This window comes from Triturus cristatus, chromosome 1_1, assembly GCF_964204655.1.
Source record: "Triturus cristatus chromosome 1_1, aTriCri1.1, whole genome shotgun sequence".
Classification (NCBI taxonomy): domain Eukaryota; kingdom Metazoa; phylum Chordata; class Amphibia; order Caudata; family Salamandridae; genus Triturus; species Triturus cristatus.
In genome coordinates, this window is record NC_140579.1 from 387,386,583 (window position 1) to 387,408,333 (window position 21,751).

Below are 21,751 nucleotides of genomic sequence, written 5' to 3' on the forward strand. Positions count from 1 at the left end.
GTTCGGAAAAGTATTTCGCCCTAGCTAGGACGCCGTGCAGACGCCGCAGATTAAGAGCGGTATTACGGTGGGGGATGAAGCGGCATTGATCCGGATGAATCAGATCACAGATAACGCTCAGCAAGCGGTTGGCGAGGACTTTAGCCAGGATTTTGGGTTCTGCGTTTAAGAGGGAGATAGGCCTATATGAAGCACAGCGGTCACGTGGTTTACCCTCCTTAGGAATCATGACTATAGTCGCCAGACGCTGGTCGGCGGGAAGGGAACCCCTCTCGTTCGACTCCTGAAACATACGACGAAGGAAGGGCGCGATTTTATCCGGGCGTAGTTTGTATAGTTCGATCGGCAGGCCATTAGGGCCCATGGCTTTGCCCGAGCGAAGGGAGCTAATCGCAGTAGCAATCTCATCGACGGCCAAGGGGGCATCCAACCGCTCACGGTCCTCGACGGATAAGCCGGGCAGGACAATATCCCGTAGTAGAAGACGAGAGTCGTCTTCATCTCTATCAGACACCGGGGAATACACCGCCCGGAGGTGGTCAGCAAAGCACTCCACAATCTCACCAGGCTCAGTCACACACACTTCATCCGCAACCCGGAGCTCTGGGACCACACGATTCACTCTCTCCTTCCTATCCAGCCAAGCAATCAATTTACCAGCCTTGTCCCCAGCATCATACAACCTACCCTGCTGCTCCCTATACATGGTCCTGGCAGCGTCAGTGACAAGGGACTTATACTCGAACTGCTTCAGGCTGAGGGCATGTAGCCCATCCGGAGTGACACCCGTCTCCAAGGCCGCCTCCAACCCCAAGATGTCGGTCTCCAGCTTCACCACAGCCTCCATCTTAACCTTCTTAGCCGCCACAATCTGGGATAGGGCCTGCCCACGGAGTACTGCCTTAAAAGCTTCCCACAGGGACACTGCAGACATAACCGACCCATCATTCTCAAGGAAATATTGGTCAATCGACTTGACCAGGCTATAGCGGATCGTGGGGTTCCGCAGGTACCAAGGGTTAATAGGAGCGATCCGCCCAGCAGACCGCGTCCCAGTGTCAAAAAGCAACCACAGCGGGGAATGATCAGAAATACCCCGGGCCAGATGCTTAACCTCTCGAATCCGGGCAGTCTGGGCCGCGGGCATAAGAAAGTAATCCAATCTGGAGAGACTCCCATGCGCCCCAGAGTGAAAGGTGTACTGACACTGTGTAGGATGCATTAACCTCCAGCAATCGACCAGACCGAAGGTCTCCAAGAATCCGCCAAGCCACGCCTGCGCAGCAGGGAGGGCCCTGGGTGGGTGGCGATCCCGGTCGCCCGAGACTACCGAATTGAAATCCCCACCCATAAGCAGAAGACTGTCAGGAAGCTCAAGCAGCATTCGACCCAAGTCTGAAAAGGTGGAGTTCTGGAGGCCCGGGGGAACATAGACAGAGACCAAGGAAAGGGACTGCCCCTCCCACCGCCCAGTCAAAGCCACATAGCGCCCTCTATCGTCCGGGACTACCCTGGTGATCTCCAGCGGAAGTGAAGAGCGCAGGAGAATGCCTACCCCTCTAGAGCCAGTGGTGAAACCAGAATGGGCAACGAGTCGGTACCCCCCCCTGTTCATGGCATGACAAACGTTACCCACCAGATGCGTCTCCTGTAAAAACACCACATCAGGAGACATACGTCGCAAATACTGCAGCACAACACCCCGTTTGATACGGTCCCCCAATCCATTGACGTTCCATGACATCAACCTCAACCCGCCCCCCCCATCCCCTCCAATCGCTCAAGGGTCCCCCAGCAGATAGCGCAACGCCCGAAATTGGAACAGAACAAAGACCTCGCATTAAAAACAAAACACACAAATCAAAACCCCCCAACTTCCAACTCCCCCCACCCTGCACCCCTGCGACCCGAAAAACCACCCCAACTTGCAGTGTGCCTGTCGCCCCATAAACCCCTTTCTACGGAAAGACCCCGGAGGAGGAGAGGGACCCGTCCCCAACCGCCCCCCACATTGATCATAATAAAACAAAATGCAAAAGAGAAGTTGAACCCAGCCGAACAGTACAAAATGGCAAAGTCAAGGACCAAAGTCACTCCGAGGGAGACCCGCCACCCTCGGTACCAGCAGAGGGCCCAGGCCGTTCCCCGCGGCCCGGCAGCGAGTCAAGCCAGTCACTCACAGTCGCGGGAGAGTCAAAAAAGGTTGTCCGATCGTCGTGCTCCACTCGGAGCCTAGCAGGAAAAAGCATGGAGTACTTGAGACCCAGGTCGCGGAGGCGACGCTTCACCCCTTGGAAGCCCATCCTCTGTTTCTGGACAAGTTGGGTGAAGTCCGGGAAAAAGTTAATAGACGCATTCTCATGGCGGACCGGGCCATGTGCCCGCGAGGCCTGCAAAATCACATCTTGGTCTCTGTAGTAGAAAAGTTTGGCAACAATGGGCCTCGGGGGGGGCCCCCGGCCGCGGCCGACCGCCCGGAACTCGATGGGCCCGCTCCACAGCAAAGAACTTACTCAGGCCGGCGGGGGCCAGATGCTTGAGGATGAGCTTCTCCACCAAGAGATCCACCGGGTGGTTGTCGGAGGTCTCCGGGACGCCTATAACGCGGATGTTATTGCGGCGGGCCCGTCCCTCAAAGTCCTCCAGCCGCCGGGCCATCTGATCGTTGACCGACTTGAGGTCGCCGAGAGTGGCCCGCTGGTCCGACACATGCGCAACCAGGGTGGACGTCCGCACGTCAAGCGATTGAACCCTCTCGTTGGTCTTGGAGAGATCCGCCTGAATCAGTGCGACATCAATAGCCACCGTGTCAATTTTACGGGCCAAGGCCTCGTATTGCGTAGCAATAGTCTCCTTGATGCCGTTAATGGCGCCCATGATGTCCTGCAGGGACGGATCCGAAGACATGGACGGGCCACCTCCAGCTTCTTCCGAGGGGGCACCAGCCGCTCCAGGGGACCCTCTTCCTTGAGTATAGCGATCCATGTTGTTCGTCTGGACCGGACCCCCGCGGAGGGATGTCTTAGTCTTACGCCCCTCGGGGCCCCCCCTGCCACCCATGAGAACCACGCTCACCAACGGGGACCACCGGCCAAGCGTCAAGGGGGCACCGGCCACTCAGTCAGAAGCCGCACCAGATACCGTGTTGCGGCCGGGCGAGGAAACCAAAGTCAACGGGCCCACTGGCGGCAGACCGAGACAAGGGCATCCAGCAGGGAGAAACACCCAGCCGCTCCAAGCAGTTACGATGTCCAGCCCCTCAGGGATCCAAAAGTGAAACCGAAAGTAATGGAGCGGCCACTGGCACTGATCCGCTGCCGCTGTTGTTCAATTACGCCCCGGCTCCACAGGTCACCCTCGCACCGGGCCCAGCCATCGATTGGGCCTCGAAAGTTCCAGCCACCGTAGATCAGGATTCCCAGGTCCGATTCGGTTTCTGAAAGAAGGTCCACGCTCAGCCAGAATTCGCCTTCAAGATTCTGTCAGCCAAGGCAGGATAATGTCAGGATAAATTCCGAGGAGCAGCGAGGGTCCGGGGAGCCCTGTGCTCACGCGACCATCTTGGATGCGCGCTAGGCTCCTCCTTCCATTGTGTATTTTCTTGCTGATTTACACAGGGACCTTACCGCCACAGTCAGATATGACCGTTTAGGTAACTGCACGGGCAAGATTGGGATCACCAATGGGGTCAGGCAGGGGTGCATTTTAGCCCCCCTACTTTTTACCCTTTATATTAATGACTTGGGTGCTGTTCTAACAGAGGCGTGTAAGGATATTCCTAGGGCGGGCAAGTATTCCATTCCGGCATTATTATATGCAGATGATGCCGCCTTAATAGCGCGTACAGCAGTGGGGTTGCAACGTCTTTTAAATTCATTTTCTAATTTTATGAAAGTACTGGACCTAAGTGTGAATTTTGCGAAATCGCATGTAATGGTTGTGGGCAGCAAGCCCAAAAGAGTTAAGACTATGCACTGTGAAGGGAATGTTCTCTCCAGGGTAACAAGATTCCCATATTTGGGGGTTATTTTTGACGATCAGTCCTCCTGGTCGCCCCAATTAGTTGCTAAGCGTAATGCCTTTGCGAGGTCCACCTTGGCTGTTTTGGACTTTGCGCGTAAACTAGGGTTGAAGCCTTTACAGGCTGTGTTAAAAATTTATGAAGCCAAATGCACTTCAATAGCTATGTACGGAGCTGATCTGTGGGGGTTTAAAAATGTAAGGGTGTTGCAGGTGGTAGAGGATAAGTTTTTGAAATCTATATTATCCGTTCCCCAGTCATCCTCTGGATATATCGTTCACCAAGAGTGCGGGACAGAATATCTAGGAGACCGCATAGCTTTAGCCCCCCTATTGAAATGGATCTCAATATGGTTAAACCCGGAATTAGAGTTGAATCACGAGATTCTCAGGTATTGTTTATCCCTTGAGCACGGTAACACTATCCCCTGGTTGAACTATGTCAAAAAACTAACCACAGAAATGGGTCGCCCTGAACTGTTTGTTCACCCACATAATTTACGAAAGGGGGATGTAAAATGGGTGAAAGATACATACAAGCAGCGGGTAAATTTAGCAAGAGAAGAAAAGGAATTATATAAACCAACAGTAAGGGCTCACCAGTTGTTAATTACCTCTAGTGGCATAGAACCCTACTTGGGAACAGTCAATAATATGAATCATCGTTACCTATTGACTAAGTTCAGATTGAACAAATTCCACCTTCTCCTTACAGAACGCCCAGGGTGGACGAAGGAGATTCTCTATTAAAGACACGGTGCACTTTATCTTCTTTTGTAAACATTTGCGCCCCATTCGTAAAAAATGAATTATCCCTCTTATCAAAGATAAAGGTTTTAGACAAGTTAAGCCAGCTCTCCTGTATCTTCAGCTGTTGGGTTCTACTTGGGAGATTTTTAATATAGCACATTTTTTGACGATAGCAATGAGATTGAGGAAGAAGATCATTTGGCTATAGTGCATAGTGCTACGGGTAACCTATGAATTATGATTGTGTGTTTTGTTTCAACTTTTAACGTGTTTGCATCGCCTTTTTAATTGATATTTATAATGTATGTTTTTTATATATATCTGTAATTGTATTGTATGGTTTGTCGTATTTTAAATAGTGGTCCTGACTTTGATGTACAATGCTTTTATGGTTTTTGCTATGAACCGAATAAAGTATCTTTGACTGACTGACTGACACTCCTTGACTCCAAGGGAGATTCTTCTGTCTCCCAAAGGTAGTGGAACACCGAAGGGCCAGGATTCTTCTTGTAAAGCGTCGTTCAGGGTTATCTAACTTGCAGTGGCAAGGTGTACCTATCTTATAGTGAAAGAAAGGGAGGGACTAGCTCTATGACCACTTCTCTAGGAGGGTCAGGGGGGTGGATGGTTACACCCACTCCCCTTTGTCCAGTTTCACGCCAGAGCAGGGGCTGGTAGCCCCTGAACCGGTTTGAGCTGGCATATGCACAGAGGAGCCTACTGCTCCCCCAGTGCAGGACTTCAAAGCACTCTAAGAGTGCACCCACCCAGCTCCAATACACCAAATCCTGTCTGGAAGGTGGTGACACCTCCCTGTGACAGGATGCCTTTTGTTGGGCCTCCTCCACTGCGAGTTTCAGTCAGCAGCAGGAGGGCAGCGCAGTGTCTGGGCTGGTGACATCCATTTTGTGATGCCAGGGTTCTTTCAGATTTCTGTCGTTTTACTACAGTGGGTACATGTCATTCCCTCTAGAAGGGTGGGATCATACTCCCACATCATGGACTGATGTGGGGGTATGATTCCAAGATGTTTGACACCAAACACGACATGTTTTGATGCAGTCATTCCAAAGTTAGCATTAACCGGGAGAGTATATGGTTTAACCGCATCCACAAACAGCCACAGGGAATGGACCCTGCCAGCTGCAGAGGGGTCCTGCTCATGCAGAGGCACCCCCTCACATTGTAAACCAAGCACCCTGCCCTCAGGATTGATAGGGCCTGCCATAGGGGTGACTGATAGGTTTATATGTGTGTGTATGGTGAGATATAGGAACCTATACCTCAGTGATGAGTGCTAACACTACCTCACCCAGGCTGCTGTAGCAGGCCTGAGGTGTCAGATTTAGTCTGCTTCCCAGGGGTGGCATAATACATGCTTCAGGCCCTGGTAGGCCTGTAAAGTACCTATGCCCTTGGTACCTAAGGTACCATATACTAGGGGCTCATAAGGCACCACAGTAACCAATCACTAGTGCATCTAATATGCACTCCAAGTAGTTTAGAGAGAACAGAGAGACTGGGGCCCTGGTTAGCAGGGACCCAGCCTGACTATAGCCAGAAACCAGTGTATACATCAGAAAAAAAGTGGGGGCAACATAAGTGCAGATCCTACTCTCCTACAGTAAGTGAGTGTGTGTATGGCTGTCAGTGAGTGAATGGATGTGTCTGTGGTAATTGAGTGAGTAACCGCATATGTGAAAGGCAGTATAAATGAGTGTTGGAGTATATGAGTGAGTGTATGTGTGGCTGAGTGATTGCAATAGTGGCCATATGGGTGAGTGTGTGCTTGTGTCAGTGACTGTATAGGTGAGTGAGAATGTGTTAGTATATGTATGAATAAATGAGTGGGTGTGTATAACTGTATAGTACATGTCTGTATGATTCACTCTATAGGTGAGTGAGTAGGTGTATGAGTAGCTCTATGAGCGACTGTGTGTAAGTGGCTGTATGGGTGTATGAGTGGATATATCAGTGGCTGTATTAGTGAGTGAATTGGTGTAGGGGTGGCTGTATGGGTAACTGAGTGGGTGTGTGTGTGTGTAAACCTATGAATCGGAGAGTGGGTAAAAGTACTGGTAGGGATGTGTCAATAGTTTTGAGAATGCTAGTGTAGAAGTTGTAGAGAGTGTATGAAAGGTTATACTGGGGTGTCAGTAGATGTGTCAGAGATTCTGTGGATGATGTCATCAGTCATGCCATTTGAGATGTCATCAGTGATGTTACTGACCATGTCATGAGTGATATAATATGTGAGGTCATAAGCAGTGCATTGCAGGGGCCTGAGTTATAGTTAGCTCAGCTAGCCATACCTGCTGAATCTCTCTGGTTTTGTATGAGTGAAATGTCAGCCTAACTATATAAATTTCTATGTTTAAAAAAAAAATTATATTTCCTAACTACAACATCCCTGTAGCTTTTGTTTTTTTCAGTGAATATATGTATTGTTGTGTAACTCAGCACAAAAAACATTTGATCATTGTGATATACGTCCCCGTAGTGTCACAGACTGCTATTCGCACATCTGTGGGGTGGCCCCACAGGAAAGGAATTTAAATTATGTGTGAAGCAATACGCAAATTACTGGGCGTGGCGAAAGATTTATTTAATTAAGAGGATGCCATAAGAGAGGCGAACACCACAGCGGAAGCCTCTGGGAATCGGGATGGAAACTAGACCTTGAAACAAAAGCTCTTTTCCAATAAAAAGTTACGTAGGAAGAAGATCAACCGCAATTTCCCTTGACAATTACATCAAAGTGGGGAGTGTCCCCAGAGGATTACGTATCCTTATCACCCCCACATATCAGGACCCGCACCGAAGACTTTTGGAAGAGTGGTCTACTTTACGCAAATGTTGGGCTTACTTTCTAAGTATGCTGCACTGGAATTGAAACCGGTTCGGGAGGAGCTGAAGAAAATGCAGGAAATCATGGACAAACATTCACAACAAGAAGACATACTGACTTTCTATAAAGAGATGGAAGGGAGACTCACAAACTATGAAGAAGACATAAAAACAAAGAAGAAATTGAAATTCACGCAAGATAAGATTGACCACGGCTCGGGTCGCATCTTGACATTTGGAAGGAAGTATAATGTGACAAGGAAAGAATTTAGGCGCACTTATGCCCTCAGGCAGCAAGAGACTGTAACATCAGAATCCAGCTCCGATAACTCGGATCTTGATGAAAGGCAAACAGCATCCGGGAGTGGCCCAGTACCTTTCACCACTTTTGAAGAGTATAGTTTTTTACGACAAAATCAGGGACCGAGATGCAAACCTCCAAAAGAAAGAAAAGGAAACAACGCAAAAGGAAAATCCACAGAGGTAGAGGAAGACAAGGAAACCGAGAAGCTGCGTGGGAAAGGAGTATGGCAGAGCAAGAGAAACAAGTAATGGGTGAGGAAACATTTTCAGTTATGAACCTATCTCCCCATATCCTTACCCCAGATGAGCAGAGCAATCGTTACTGGAACTAGGACTCTGTTTTTGTCCTAACAGTAATCTGGACTACTCACGTACCCGCATAGACTTGTTTCTATTCACTAGAAAACGAAAACTCTTGAAATTCACACACTGAAAGGGGTTAGAGGCACAGGAGAGGGTGTCAGGGTGGAACATAACCCTACACAACCTGATATGCCTTCGAATCTTTTATCTATTGGAGACATTGCGGGTTTGGCTTCCCTGAGGGAACTGGAACTAAGCAAAAGGGACTGGGCCTCTCAACGGGAAATTCTGTGCAATCTGGATTTGTAGATTGACAAGAGAAGTCTTAGTGACCTCAAACCCAAATCCAGATTCAACCCTACTACCCCTCCTGATAACATTGACACTTTCAATGAGGCAGTTGTACATGATATCTTTGAACTGGGAGCCAGTAATATCAATGGTGCTGCGGAAAATCTGACTAAAGGCTAAGGGTGGGCGTAGTTCGCGAAGTAGCACTTCGCGAAGCTACGCAAAGTGAAGTTCGCACTACGCGAGCTTCGCGTAGCACTTCGCGAACTGCGAAGTAACATGTTCGCACTGTGCAAGATGTTGTTTTCAATGATTGCACAGTGCGGACAAGCAACCGGCACTGTGCAATCATTGAAAATGGCATCTTGCACAGTGCGAGCTGTAGTTTTCTGCTGCTCGAGTAGATTTTTACTCGAGCTGCAGCTTTCTCAACGCGAACTGGTAGTTTCTCATCGCGAGCGGTCGCGAGCATACGCGACCCCTCGCAATGAGAAACCTGACCTTCTCGCGTTGGGAATCTCGCCGGGAGGTTTATTTTCCATGCTCGCGATCGCGAACAAGGAAAAAGTCTCGCCAGGATGTCATTTTGCTTGCTCGCGGTCGCCAACTTGACGTTGAGGACCGCGAGCAAGCAAAAAATGACCGCAGCACTACGCAACACTACGCTACGCGTGTTCGCACTGTGCTACGTGCAGTTCGCGTAGCGCGAAGTAGCGCGAACTTCGCAAACTACGCGAGCGTAGCGTAGTGCTTCGCCCAGGCCTACTAAAGGCCAACAAGCATCATTGGAATCCTTGAAAAAAGCGACCTCCTTTGTTCTCAAGCCGTCTGATAAAGGGGGTATGTGGTTCTGTGGGATGTAAAGAAATACATGGCTGAAGCCAGGAGACAACTGGATTTTTCGGGCAGCTATGCTTAAACTAACGCTGGCCAATTTGTTTTAACTATTGATGTTTTTCATAACATGCTCTCGAACTGGCACTCAAATGGACTGTTAAATCAGGATGAATTGTTGTTTTTAACAGTCAAGAAACCTGTCATACTGTCGAAACCATACAGACAAGCTTGCACGGAAAGGCAACCACGGGAAACAGCATCCTGCTTGCCAGTAGTCACCACCTTATGAAACTTAAATGGAGTATCCCCTATGGGGAACTCCTAAGGGCAAAAAGAAACTGTTGCACATTGGAGGCTTACACTAGAGAGGAGGAAAACACAGTGAAGAGATTTCACCAGAGAGGATACACATGCAAGGTTGTGGAAAATACGAGACTCAAAGTAAGCAAGATTAATAGAGAGAGTTTGCACAAACCAAAATCCCAGAAGGGAATAAAACAGGAAATCGGATTAATCACGACTTTTAATTCCAACTCCACAGCAGAACGAGCCATAGTTAGAAAACACTGGCACTTGGTGATATTGGACCCTACCATTGGCAAACTGGTTAGGCTGAGCTCCCACATTACATATCAAAGAAGTAATTCTTAAAGGTATATGTTGGTACACACATTGAATGAGCCAGGTCGATTCCAAAGCTGTACTTGGTTGAGGGAACTGCTGGGCTTCCATAAATGTGGTAAGTGCAAAGCATGCACACATAGCACCAATGTGAGGGTGGTATCTCTTTTCTGGTGGTAATTAACACAGAATCAAACCATCCATTAACTGCAATAGTGATTTTGTGGTTTGAGGTATGTGGGTAGTATGATTATCCCTGTCAAAAACAGTGCTAGAGCATCTCAGGGCAATCAAAAACAATGATTTGACGTACCCCATGGGCAGACATTGTAACACCTTGCATGGTCCAAGTGACACTGAGGGTCTCACAATTTCCTTTTTTGGAATTGACAGGGTTCCAGCCAAAACAAGAGGTGGTGACAGAGAAAACAAGCCCTAAGAAGACTTGAATCCCGATACATCATCAGTCTCAACAGTAAACACCCTGGTGGCCTCAATTAGTATGAGGAGCTCCAGGTACATTTAGGCTAGAACATTGAGACTCTTGTCTTTTCTTCTGGTTCCCAGGGTATCCATATTCCTTTTCTCACTCATTTTCTGCCCATTTTCTCATTTTCTTCCTTATCATACTCCGTACTATCTTCTCCTTTACTCTGTCCATTGCTTCTTCTTTGTTTTTATGTTTACAATCGACCCTTTATGATTAAGAAAACATCCTCCCTTCTTTTAGTTTGTGTATTAGGAGCTCATTGAATTTAGCCTGTAATTTTGTATTTTACTCGGGCACTACCTTCCGAGTGTTTTGGCACTTTGTATCCTAGCAGTTCCTCAACATCACAGTCCTTGACTTGCGTGCACTGGTAATTTGTCTTACCCTCATCTCCCATTCAATTGTTGTATGGATTAGTGAGCATGGGGTAGTTAGAACACATTATTGTCTTGCTTGTTACATTCCATGTAATCTTCCTGTTGCCATTGGTCACTTGACCTGTAGAACCCTATGCCCACCCTCTAACCGGGACCAGGCCCTTCAGGCTACCAGTACCGGTGTGCGCTTAATTTAGTCACTTGACTCTTTCACTTGACAACATCTTCTTCCAAGGGCATTAAGAGAAGTGCATTAGGATGTATGATATTACAACGCGGGTTTTTACCACGCGTGCAGTTACATCGCATGCGTTACAACGCATGCGATGTTACAACGCTATGCCATTAGAACGCAAGTCTTTACATCGACTTGCGCTAGATGGCGTGCTAACATTAAAAAAGTGTAATTTACTATTCCAACTCCAGTCCACTTAACAGTAGGGAAGGTGTTGGGATAGTAAACTACACTATTTGTAATGTTAGCACGCCATCTAGCGCAAGTAGATGTACAGACTTGAGTTCTAATGGCATAGCGTTGTAACATCGCATGCGTTGTAACGCATGCGATGTAACTGCACAGCGTGGTAATAACCGCGTTTTAATGGCTGTTCCCCAGTGCATTACAATAGGTATTTATATACAGTACCTGTTGATAGAGTTTGCTTTTCTGAAAAGTTTTCATTTACTTTGTTTGCATAAATTATGTTTTGTTTTTTATTTGCACAACATTTATTTTGACTTTTTGGAGTCTTTTTTCTTTGACTGAGAAGCATGCATTTCCTGCATTGCGAAAGTCTTTTTCCTATGTTCATGCACTTGGTATCAGTGTCTCTCTAGAGTAAACAGGGCACACTGTTACAATGTTTCCAATGCTTTAACAAAGACCTGTGTGGTTGAAACGCGTCAGCATAAACAAAAATTCTTGGATTTACCAGGAGTGCTGGCAATCTTAGTAAGCATGGCAGCATGAGCAAAATTCAGCAAATATATATATATATGTAAATAAAACATAACAGTGCACTACTGATGAGGTCACAAATTACATCATTCATGACATGGTCATGGTCAGTGACATCACTGATGACATCTCAGATGACATCACTGATGACATCATCCAGTGAATGTGTTTTTCTTTAAAATTTAAATATGTATTATTTAAATACCAAGCTGTATTGAAGAATGAGTGGATGTATACGTGTCTGCATTGAGGATTTAGTAGGTTTGTGACTCACTGTTTAAGTGAGTGATTAAATGTGTCTTACTGAATACATGGGTTAGTGACTAAACTGTGTAAATGTCTGTATCAGTCTGTCTGTTGTTGTATAACCTGCTGCATCAGTTGGTCAGTAGCTCCACGGGTGTCTTTATGGGCTATTGATTAGTTGCCTGAGTAATTGTATGGGAGACTGAGTGTGTGTATGGTTGGGTGGGGGTGTGTAACTCTGTGCATAGATGTGTGAGTGGTTAATTGACTGGGTGTATGACTTTAAGAGTGTATGTGGAAACAGTTCTATGGGTGAGTGAGTGTGTGTATGGATGTGTTGGCGAGTGAATGGATGTCTCAGTGGTAGATGTCCAAGTAAGTACAAAAGTAAAGGCAGTGTATGTGAGAGTTGGAGTATATAAATGACTATATGTGAGAGTCAGTGATTGTGAGAGTGGCTGTATGGATGAGTGTATACTTGTATTAGTGATTATATAAGAGAGTAAGTATGCATCAGTGTCTGTATGAATAAATGAGGTGGTGTGTGTATAACTGTGTAGGTGAGTAAATGGAACTGTGATTGGTTCTTTGCATGACTGACTAGGATAAGTGCATGACTGACTAGGATGATTGGTGTGTGAGTGTCTGTATAGGTGTATGAGTGCATATGATAGTGTTGTATTGATCAGTGACTACATGTATGAATGGTTGTATGGATGAATGAGTGTATGTGTCTGTAGACCTAGGAATTAGTGAGTGCGTTTGTAGTAACTGGTATTGGTGTGTCGATGGTTTTGAAAATGGTAGTCTGTATTTTACAGGGGGTGTATCAAAGATTATATTAGGGTGTGAGGAGGTGCATCAGATTGTTACGTGGATGATGTCATCAGTGATGTCATCAGTGATGTCATTTGAGATGTCATCAGTGATGTCATCAGTGATGTCACTGACCATGTCATGAATGATGTAATATGTGACGTCATCAGCAGTGCATTGCGGGGAAACAAGTTATAGTTAGCTGAACTCACTATAACGACAGAATTTCTATGGAGTGAAATGTGCAACTAACTATGACGTCCCTGCAACCTATGTTTTTTTCTGGTAATTTCAAAGGTTTTTTTAAACGCTAATTTGTAACTAGAACGTCCCTGAAACCTATGGTTTTTTCAGTGAATTTCAAAGGTTTTTTAAATGCTAATTTGTAACTATAACGTCCCTGAAACCTATAGATTTTTCAGTGAATTTCAAAGGTTTTTTAAATGCCAATTTCTATTATTTTCTTCTTTAAACCTATAGTTTTCAGTGATTTTAAATTATCACTTGTCAACCTAGTGAAAACAGCCAATATCCCCAGTTTTCCAGCAATAGCTTCCACACAAAAAAAATCGTCAGATGAGAACAACTACTAACGGTAATAATATACAGAGTAGAAGTCCCCGTGCAAAAATTAACACAAAAGCACCAGTTCCCGATATTTTCAACGAGCAGACAAATCTGGGGTGCAATCCAAAAACTGGGAATAAGCCACGTTTGCAGTAGGTATCTAATATCTGAATTTTACTGGTGTAAACCAGGATGACTACCTACAATGTGAAAGGGATCGCAGCCCAGAATCACATCTGAAGCTTAACATATGTCATAGAGTTACTGATCACGCAGCTCAAACACCCATGAAGGCCACAACACTCACTGCCACCAGCCTCAGGACATCCCCCCCGGACCACCCCCCACCATACTACCACCGAGGCAGCGCAGTATATGACAGGCATGGCCCCTCAGTCACACAATACTTGAATGTTGGCAGATATGGCAAGTAAATATGTGTGAAGGACGCAACTCATCCATTAATAATAATAATGTATTTATTTATTTAGGAGCTTATAAAGCGCACTAATACCCGAGGGTGTCCTGGCGTTGAAATGCTGATTAACCCTGAAGACCGAGGATCTAATCCCTAAATAGCCAGGTCTTCAGCCCCTTCCTGAAAGGCATAAGTTCATCCTCTCTCCTAAGATGTTGTGGAAGACAATTCCAAATGGTGGCGGCGCCAAAGGAGAACATCTTTCCACCCCAGCTAGCCTTTTTTTATTCTGGGGACCACCACAAGGTTGTTTTCCGCGGAGCGTAGTGCCCTCCCTGGCACATACCGCTTAAAGCAATCTCTCATAAACTCTGGGCCAGAGCCTTTCAGGACCTTAAAAACCGTACACATGGCCTTAAATTGAGAGCGTCTGTGAATCGGGAGCCAATGTAATTTCCTCATTCCTTCCCGAATTGAGACAAACTTAGGGGCACCGGTCAACAGTCTCGCTGCCGCGTTTTGAACCACCTGTAGTCTGTACAGATGTTTTTTCCTCAGATTGAGGTACAAACTATTACAGTAGTCGAGGCGTGACAAAACTAAAGCAGAGACAGCTAGCCGGAAACCATCCTTGGGAAGGAAGGATTTTATCTTCCTAAGAATACTGATAATATGAAAGCAAGAGGAAACCACTGCGCTGACCTGACCGCCAAAGTCCAATTTCTGATCCATCAAGACGCCTAGGTTCCTAGCTTTTGAGGTAGGTACTGGTGGCTTCCCTAGGGCCTCGGGCCACATAGCTGGCGACCAGGTATTTGGATTGTTTCCGAATATCATGACCTCTGTCTTGCCGGCATTCAGTTTGAGGCAATTCACGGCCATCCAACCAGCAATATCTTTAAGACAGTCATGACACCTAGTTGTCATGTCCACTTTAGATTCCCTATGGATTGATAACACGATTTGGGTGTCATCAGCGTATGAGGTAAGTTGGAGGCCATAGGATCTAATCAAATCTCCCAGGGGGCTAACGTAAACGTTAAAGAGCGTAGGGCTGAGGGAAGACCCTTGCGGGACCCCACACGGGAGAGCAAACGGCTTGGATACCTCAGCCCCCAGCTCCACGGTTTGGGTCCTATCGGTCAAAAAAGACTTCAGGAGACTCCAGGCCGTACCTTCCACTCCTGTCTTAGCCAACCGGTCCATCATAACACCATGATGGACCGTGTCAAATGCAGCAGACAGGTCAAGCAGAATCAGGACCGCCTCTCCCCCCGGATCCACCGCCTCTCTCACTTCCTCAGTCGCCTTAATCAAGGCCAGTTCAGTGCTATGTCCAGCACGAAACCCGAACTGCGTTGAATCCAGGGCCTTCGTTCTCTCCAAGAAAAGGCTAAGTTGTCTATTTATGGCCTTCTCAAATAGTTTTGCAGGCAAAGGGAGCCGCGAGATTGGTCTATAGCTGGTAGGGTCACTTTTGTCTAGAGTTGGTTTTTTAATTAGGGGTAAGATGGAGGCCACTTTCCATCTCCTAGGGTAAGTGCCGGCATTAATAATGGCGTTAAATAATGGAGTTAACGTGGAGGCAATCACAACTGAACACTCTTTAAGGACTGCTACCGGACACGGATCACTAGGGGCCCCTGAACGTGCAGCCAGCAAGAGACCAGTAACCTCTTCCGATAACAGCGGGGTAAATTCCCTTAGTTTATCCTGTGGCCATACTGGCCCAGCATCACCCCTTTGTGCTGCAATACCACCCTCTCCATAGATTTGTCCAAAGGAGGAAAAAATCCCTGCCACTTTAGTCTGAAAGAAGGTGGCTAAAGTCTCACACATATCAGCACTGGTAGCTGAAATAGGCTCCGCAGGAGTTGTAAGTTTGGTTATAGTCTTAAACAACTCTCTAGAGGAAGAACTAGCCCTCTCAATTTGCTCCGTGAAGTATATTTTTTTAGCTTCATTTATTAGATTTTTATAAATCGAGAGGCTCCTTTTATAACTTTCTTTATTCGCTGGACTGTACCCGTTCCGCCATTTCCTCTCCAGTTTCTTGCAAGCTGTTTTGGCCGTCTGCAAAGATTCTGTAAACCATGGCGCTGAGGGCATCGTCCTTTTAGGCGTAAAAGATTTTTCAGGTGCAAAAATATCGCAAGCCCTCTCAATCCACTTGGAGTACAAGTTAACAGCATTAGTCACATCCACTGGGATACTGGGGGCATTACGACTTGGGTGATTCCCCATTTCTACCCTGTCAATATTTTTCCAAGCCCGGCACAGAATCTTCGCCCTTGGCTTAGAGCTAGACAGAATCTGAGAGTCAGGGGCAAGTGTGAAAATTATGGCAGCATGATCTGACCAGGAAAGAGGCAGGATGTCGGTGATGGCAAGGTCCGGCCTGTTTGAAAAAATGCCATCTAGGGTGTGCCCTCCAGTATGCGAAGGTCCTGCCACCCTTTGTTCCAGCCCTCCTGCAACCATAAGTTCCGTAAGTTGCAGATTATCTGGGTCTAAAGGATCCTCCAAATAGAAATTAAAGTCCCCCATGACGGTAACCGAAAGGGCACTAAGACCATCCTCTACCAGAGTACCAAGGGCTTCCAAAAACGTGCTTCTGGGTCCCGGGGGACGGTAAATCAGAAGTGCTTTGAACGTATTCTGGGGAGACAGGCGCACAATGATAGATAAGGCCTCACAAGCATTGTTGGAGGCTGTGGAGAATGCAGGATCAAGGCTATTGTGATAGATCACCGCAAGCCCACCCCCCCTTCCTGATGGTCGGTCTAGCGTAAAACAGAGGAAATTTGCCGGAAGAGCCTTAACAATATCGGGGCCTGACGACTTGTTAGTCCAAGCCTCCGTAATAAAGGCAAGTTTGATCTGGTGTTGCTCCATAAACATCCTGCATTCCAGGCTGTGCTTAACCAAGGACCTAGCATTCACTAACATGCATTTCCATGTTGGGGTTTTAATCTCTCTAACCTGCGGGCCCTTCCTCTGTCTACTCTGTACGCTGCCATGGGTGGTCAAGATCTTTTGTAAAGGACATTGACAGCACCTATATTTTTCCCACGACTCATTTAAAATTATCTCAGGATGAAGCCTATGGCAATCAGCCTTCCCATCTTCAGGATTTAGAGATTTAAGTTGATCTGATGAATATCTACACACCTCTGATCCTCCTGATCCAGAATAACGCGCCCTGAGCCCTGGCCGAGCGCAGACGGGCTTGCCTTTGGCGCGCCTTTTCCGCTGCGCGGTCGCGTCATGCACTCAATTTAACTCTCCCACCCGCTCCAACGCCCAATCCGAGCCCCGTCCCCACCTCCCTGAGTAACCAATGAGCAGCCTCTCCCTCTACGTCTCCGGGAGGAGGAGCCCCAGCAACCCAGGGAATTACGTGCAAACCGTGCAAAAATACAATAGCAGCTTACGGATTAGTTAAAACAGACAGGTTTAGCGGGACGTTTAAAACACAATTACCAACACAGTAATAAAATGTTTAAAAGCAATTCAGTTAAAAAAGAAAGGAGCTACTCCTGGCGGGTATTGTACACAACCCGGACTCCAGGGATCAGCCCTGCACGGTCGCGTCAGCAGTCAATTTAACTCTCCCGCCCGCTCCAACGCCCAATCCGAGCCCCGTCCCCACCTCCCTGAGTAACCAATGAGCAGCCTCTCCCTCTACGTCTCCGGGAGGAGCGGGAGGAGGAGCCCCAGCAACCCAGGGAATTACGTGCAAACCGTGCAAAAATACAATAGCAGCTTACGGATTAGTTAAAACAGACAGGTTTAGCTGGACGTTTAAAAAAAACACAATTACCAACACAGTAATAAAATGTTTAAAAGCAATTCAGTTAAAAAAGAAAGGAGCTACTCCTGGCGGGTATTGTACACAACCCGGACTCCAGGGATCAGCCCCGCGCGGTCGCGTCAGCAGTCAATTTAACTCTCCCGCCCGCTCCAACGCCCAATCCGAGCCCCGTCCCCACCTCCCTGAGTAACCAATGAGCAGCCTCTCCCTCTACGTCTCCGGGAGGAGCGGGAGGAGGAGCCCCAGCAACCCAGGGAATTACGTGCAAACCGTGCAAAAATACAATAGCAGCTTACGGATTAGTTAAAACAGACAGGTTTAGCGGGACGTTTAAAACACAATTACCAACACAGTAATAAAATGTTTAAAAGCAATTCAGTTAAAAAAGAAAGGAGCTACTCCTGGCGGGTATTGTACACAACCCGGACTCCAGGGATAATGCACACAATACCAAGTGTAGGGATGATGTGCTGGACAGACCTCACTATACAGATCATAAACCTCTCCATCTGTACATATACTGCTGGTGCTTGTAGTGTTGTGCACAATTGACACAACCATGTTACCTCAGGCAGTGGGGAAGATCTTGGACATGTAGCTGCGTTGTCCTCCCCTGGAAGCGCAGTGGGCTGGTCCAACGTACGACACTCCAGGGTAGGAGTATGAATAAATAAGTCGGGGCTCTGGGCGTGGTTCACTTGTGAACTGTGAAGACCAACGAGTCTGCCAGAGCGGCGGGCCTCATCCTGCCACATGGCTGCCTCCATGACCGTGGGTCTCCTCGACACAGGCCCCCTGCGAACCCAGTGGCACAGCACCACAGACTTATGTCTGTACAGACTACTGCTTTCGATCTACACTGCGGACAGCAGGCATCACAATTCATAGCGATTGCAGATGACGCAGTCCAGTACGCAAGATACATTGATCCCAGTGCGGCCCTCTCGGACCATGCATCATCGCAGGGTGCGCACACGGTGAGTGCTTCAGGTGCCACTAACTCAGTGCACCACAAGTCATCGCCATGTGGCCTTATTGAGGCAGAATTCAATAGACAAAAGACATTGCTCCGAGTGCAAGCCCCCCGGACCACGCATCATTGCAGGGTACGTACACGCTGAGCGCCAAAGGTACTACTAACTCAGTGCACCATAAGTCATCGCCACGTGGCCTTATTGAGGCAGTATTCAATAGACAAAAGACATTGGTCCGAGTGCAGCCCCCCGGACCACGCATCATCGCAGGGTACGTACACGCGCAGTGCCAAAGGTACTACTAACTCAGTGCACCATAAGTCATCGCAAGGAAGAGTGAACAGTTTTATGTCAGCAGTGAGGCATGCTATCACTCGAAAATCACCCCAAAATACTTATAATATAAAAAGAACAGAAGAATCGAAGTACATTAATGATTACAATCCGGTGATTTTGAAGATGTGAAACGCAAATATGGACATACAATATGTTGCAGATAACTCAATTGCTGTTCCTCGCATACTATCCAAATAGAAGTCTATACCTGGAAAACATATGTCTATATGAAATACTGCAACATTATAGTTGAAAAAAACTTTTTACTGAAAAAATAGATGAAGGAAAATATGCTGTAATTGGATCTGATGGATGTTTGGTAAAGCATGCCAAAGAAAATTTGATTAATCACAGGAAATTAAGTTGTTATACTCCAGATCAGAGAGAGTTTTGCTATTTAGCTCTTCTGCAACTCTTCAAACCTTGGCGGACTGAAATGGAATTACTTGGAGATATTGACTGCTATGAAGATTCTTTCAATGCATGTAAAGATAGCATTGAATGTACAAATTTTCCAAATTATCTCCAAATGTTGAATGAAGAAAGAATTTGCTGCCTATCTGTTTGTGGAAGGTCGTTTTGAGTTAGGTACTGTACAATGTATTTGTAAATATTGTTACAATAAATTAGATGAAAACAAAATGCCAGCTAGAGCTGTCCATAATGACTTAGAATTAGTTGCTATACCTCCTAAACTTACAGATTTAAATACATATAAGGCCATCCTTATACAATATGTGCACCCTTTTCAGGCTATAATTCGTATGCAGCCTAAAACAGGTAAGCTGCCTTCAACAGATCTATAAAGAGGTTTAAAAGGAAGAGTTGTGTATTTACCTTTAGATTTTAAGAAAAATTTTGAAACTGCTAGAGTAGAAAGAGACGATACTGAACCTGTAGTCATTCTTGTTAATGGTGTACTCACAAAGAGTCGGAAAATATGGCAAGAGTTAGTACATGTCACGAAAGTCCAAAAGGCTACATTATATCTGGTGCAAAACAATATTTACTATAAAATTGTAAATGTAGTAGGAAAAGAAATGACTTTAGAAGATGAAACACATATTTCAAGTGGACAATTCAAGAAAAGAAGACATTTATGAACGTTATATTATACATCCTCTACATTCAAAAGAACTGATAGGACATACTATTGAATTGTTCCACATGAAAAAAGCAAAACGAACTCCCATGAGTGTGTGGGAAACATATTTGGAAGCTCGCTGTTTTCCACAGCTCTTTCCTACTGAAAAAGGTAGACGATATGATGAACGACCAGTTCAGATTCTAGCTTCAGAATATCATACTTTACAACTGTACTCAGAACAACCAAGATTTCCTCTGTGTATTCCATAAATGTTTCATCTTTTGTTCCATACACCTACACTGCGGTCAGCAGAGCTCACAATTTAAATTGAAACATGATTTATTTATTAGAGAGAATTGTACTCTATGTCCTCGAACTTTGTCAAGAGGAAGTGACTAAAAACATTCCTCCATGTCTGTGCTGACTACTGCCTTCGATGTACACTAGCGATAGCAGGGCTCACAATTCACATTGAGTTGCGATTCTGTGGCTCGCCCTCACCATGCATCATCGCTGGCTGCGCAGACGCTAAATGCTTCTGATGCCCCTATCTCAGTGCAGCACAACTCATGCACCCTTTCTGATACAATATTTTGTGTATAATTTCACATCTGCTGTCCTACCTCAGTGTATCACAAGTCATGAACCCTTTACGATAGAATCTTTTCTGTATGATTTCATATCTGGTACCGGTACCTTAGTGCAGCACAAATCATTGACCCTTTATGATTGAATCTCTGTGTCTACTCCAATGATTACTGTTGTACTTGTTGCCAGCACCAACCATTCCCAGAGGGTTGGCTTACAATCACCCCACACGCATGCACCACAGACATCACTGGACATGTGACCCTGGTATAAAAAGGAGTCGAGCGCACGTGCCTGTACCCAGTTCTGCTATCTATCTGTGTCCGTGTGTTCATTATGTATGCAACATTCTGCCCCTAGGCCCTACCACAGTACATAGTGCTCTAGACAGAGTATGCAACCATCTTACCTTTGACAGCGGGGGAAAACTTTAGTTATGTAACTTTGTCTCGGTCCTTGTACAAGTACGCACGTAGAGAATCCATCATTAGAGTCCTGCAAGCAGAGTGTATAGTGAATTTATAAGTGCATGAGGATCGTCGCAGTGATTGTATAAGTACATATGTTGGCGAAGCCTAACTCCGACAACGAGCTTGTCTCTAATTGGCTGCCCTCCATGTGCCAAAAACTGAAACTGCAACTTTCCAAGGCCCTGTATTGCTACAGCTGGAACACTTCACTGAATGTGCAATAAACATTCATATCCACACAGATGTCTAATGTCCACCATCTTTCTTGTGTGGAACTATGGATGAATATAGGGTCAGTAATTCCCCGTACCTTCCATGTTGGCCATATTGTTGGACTTGGCTCACAGAGTGACACTTTGGCTTTTGCAACCTGGGTGACGGTAGCACTCCAACACGGACACCTGCCACAGCCACTCCCTCAAGGCTGGTATACACCCACACCACACCCATCCAGCACAGGCGTCACAGGACACGTGACCCTACTAATAAAAAAGACCGGGCGTACGTGCTCTACGCCATTTCAGAGTTGCTCGCAACGCATGCACTGCGGCCGGCACAGCCACACCGCCACGATGATGGTCTGTCCCGGTGGTATGGACAGTTGATGTTTTGTGTGCTCTGCTGCACCGCAGTGTAGG

The 21,751-nt window shown here is 46.4% G+C and overlaps 1 long non-coding RNA gene across 1 annotated transcript in view; it reads right to left on the reverse strand.

Moving 5' to 3' along the window:
• Positions 1 to 21,125, reverse strand: part of LOC146870266 (uncharacterized) — a 151,344-nt gene extending 130,219 nt beyond the window's left edge. Inside the window, exon 1 of the long non-coding RNA XR_014959366.1 lies at positions 21,053 to 21,125. This is a non-coding gene — a long non-coding RNA (uncharacterized LOC146870266). The remainder of the gene's footprint in view (positions 1 to 21,052) is intronic.
• Positions 21,126 to 21,751: the final 626 nt, after the last annotated feature.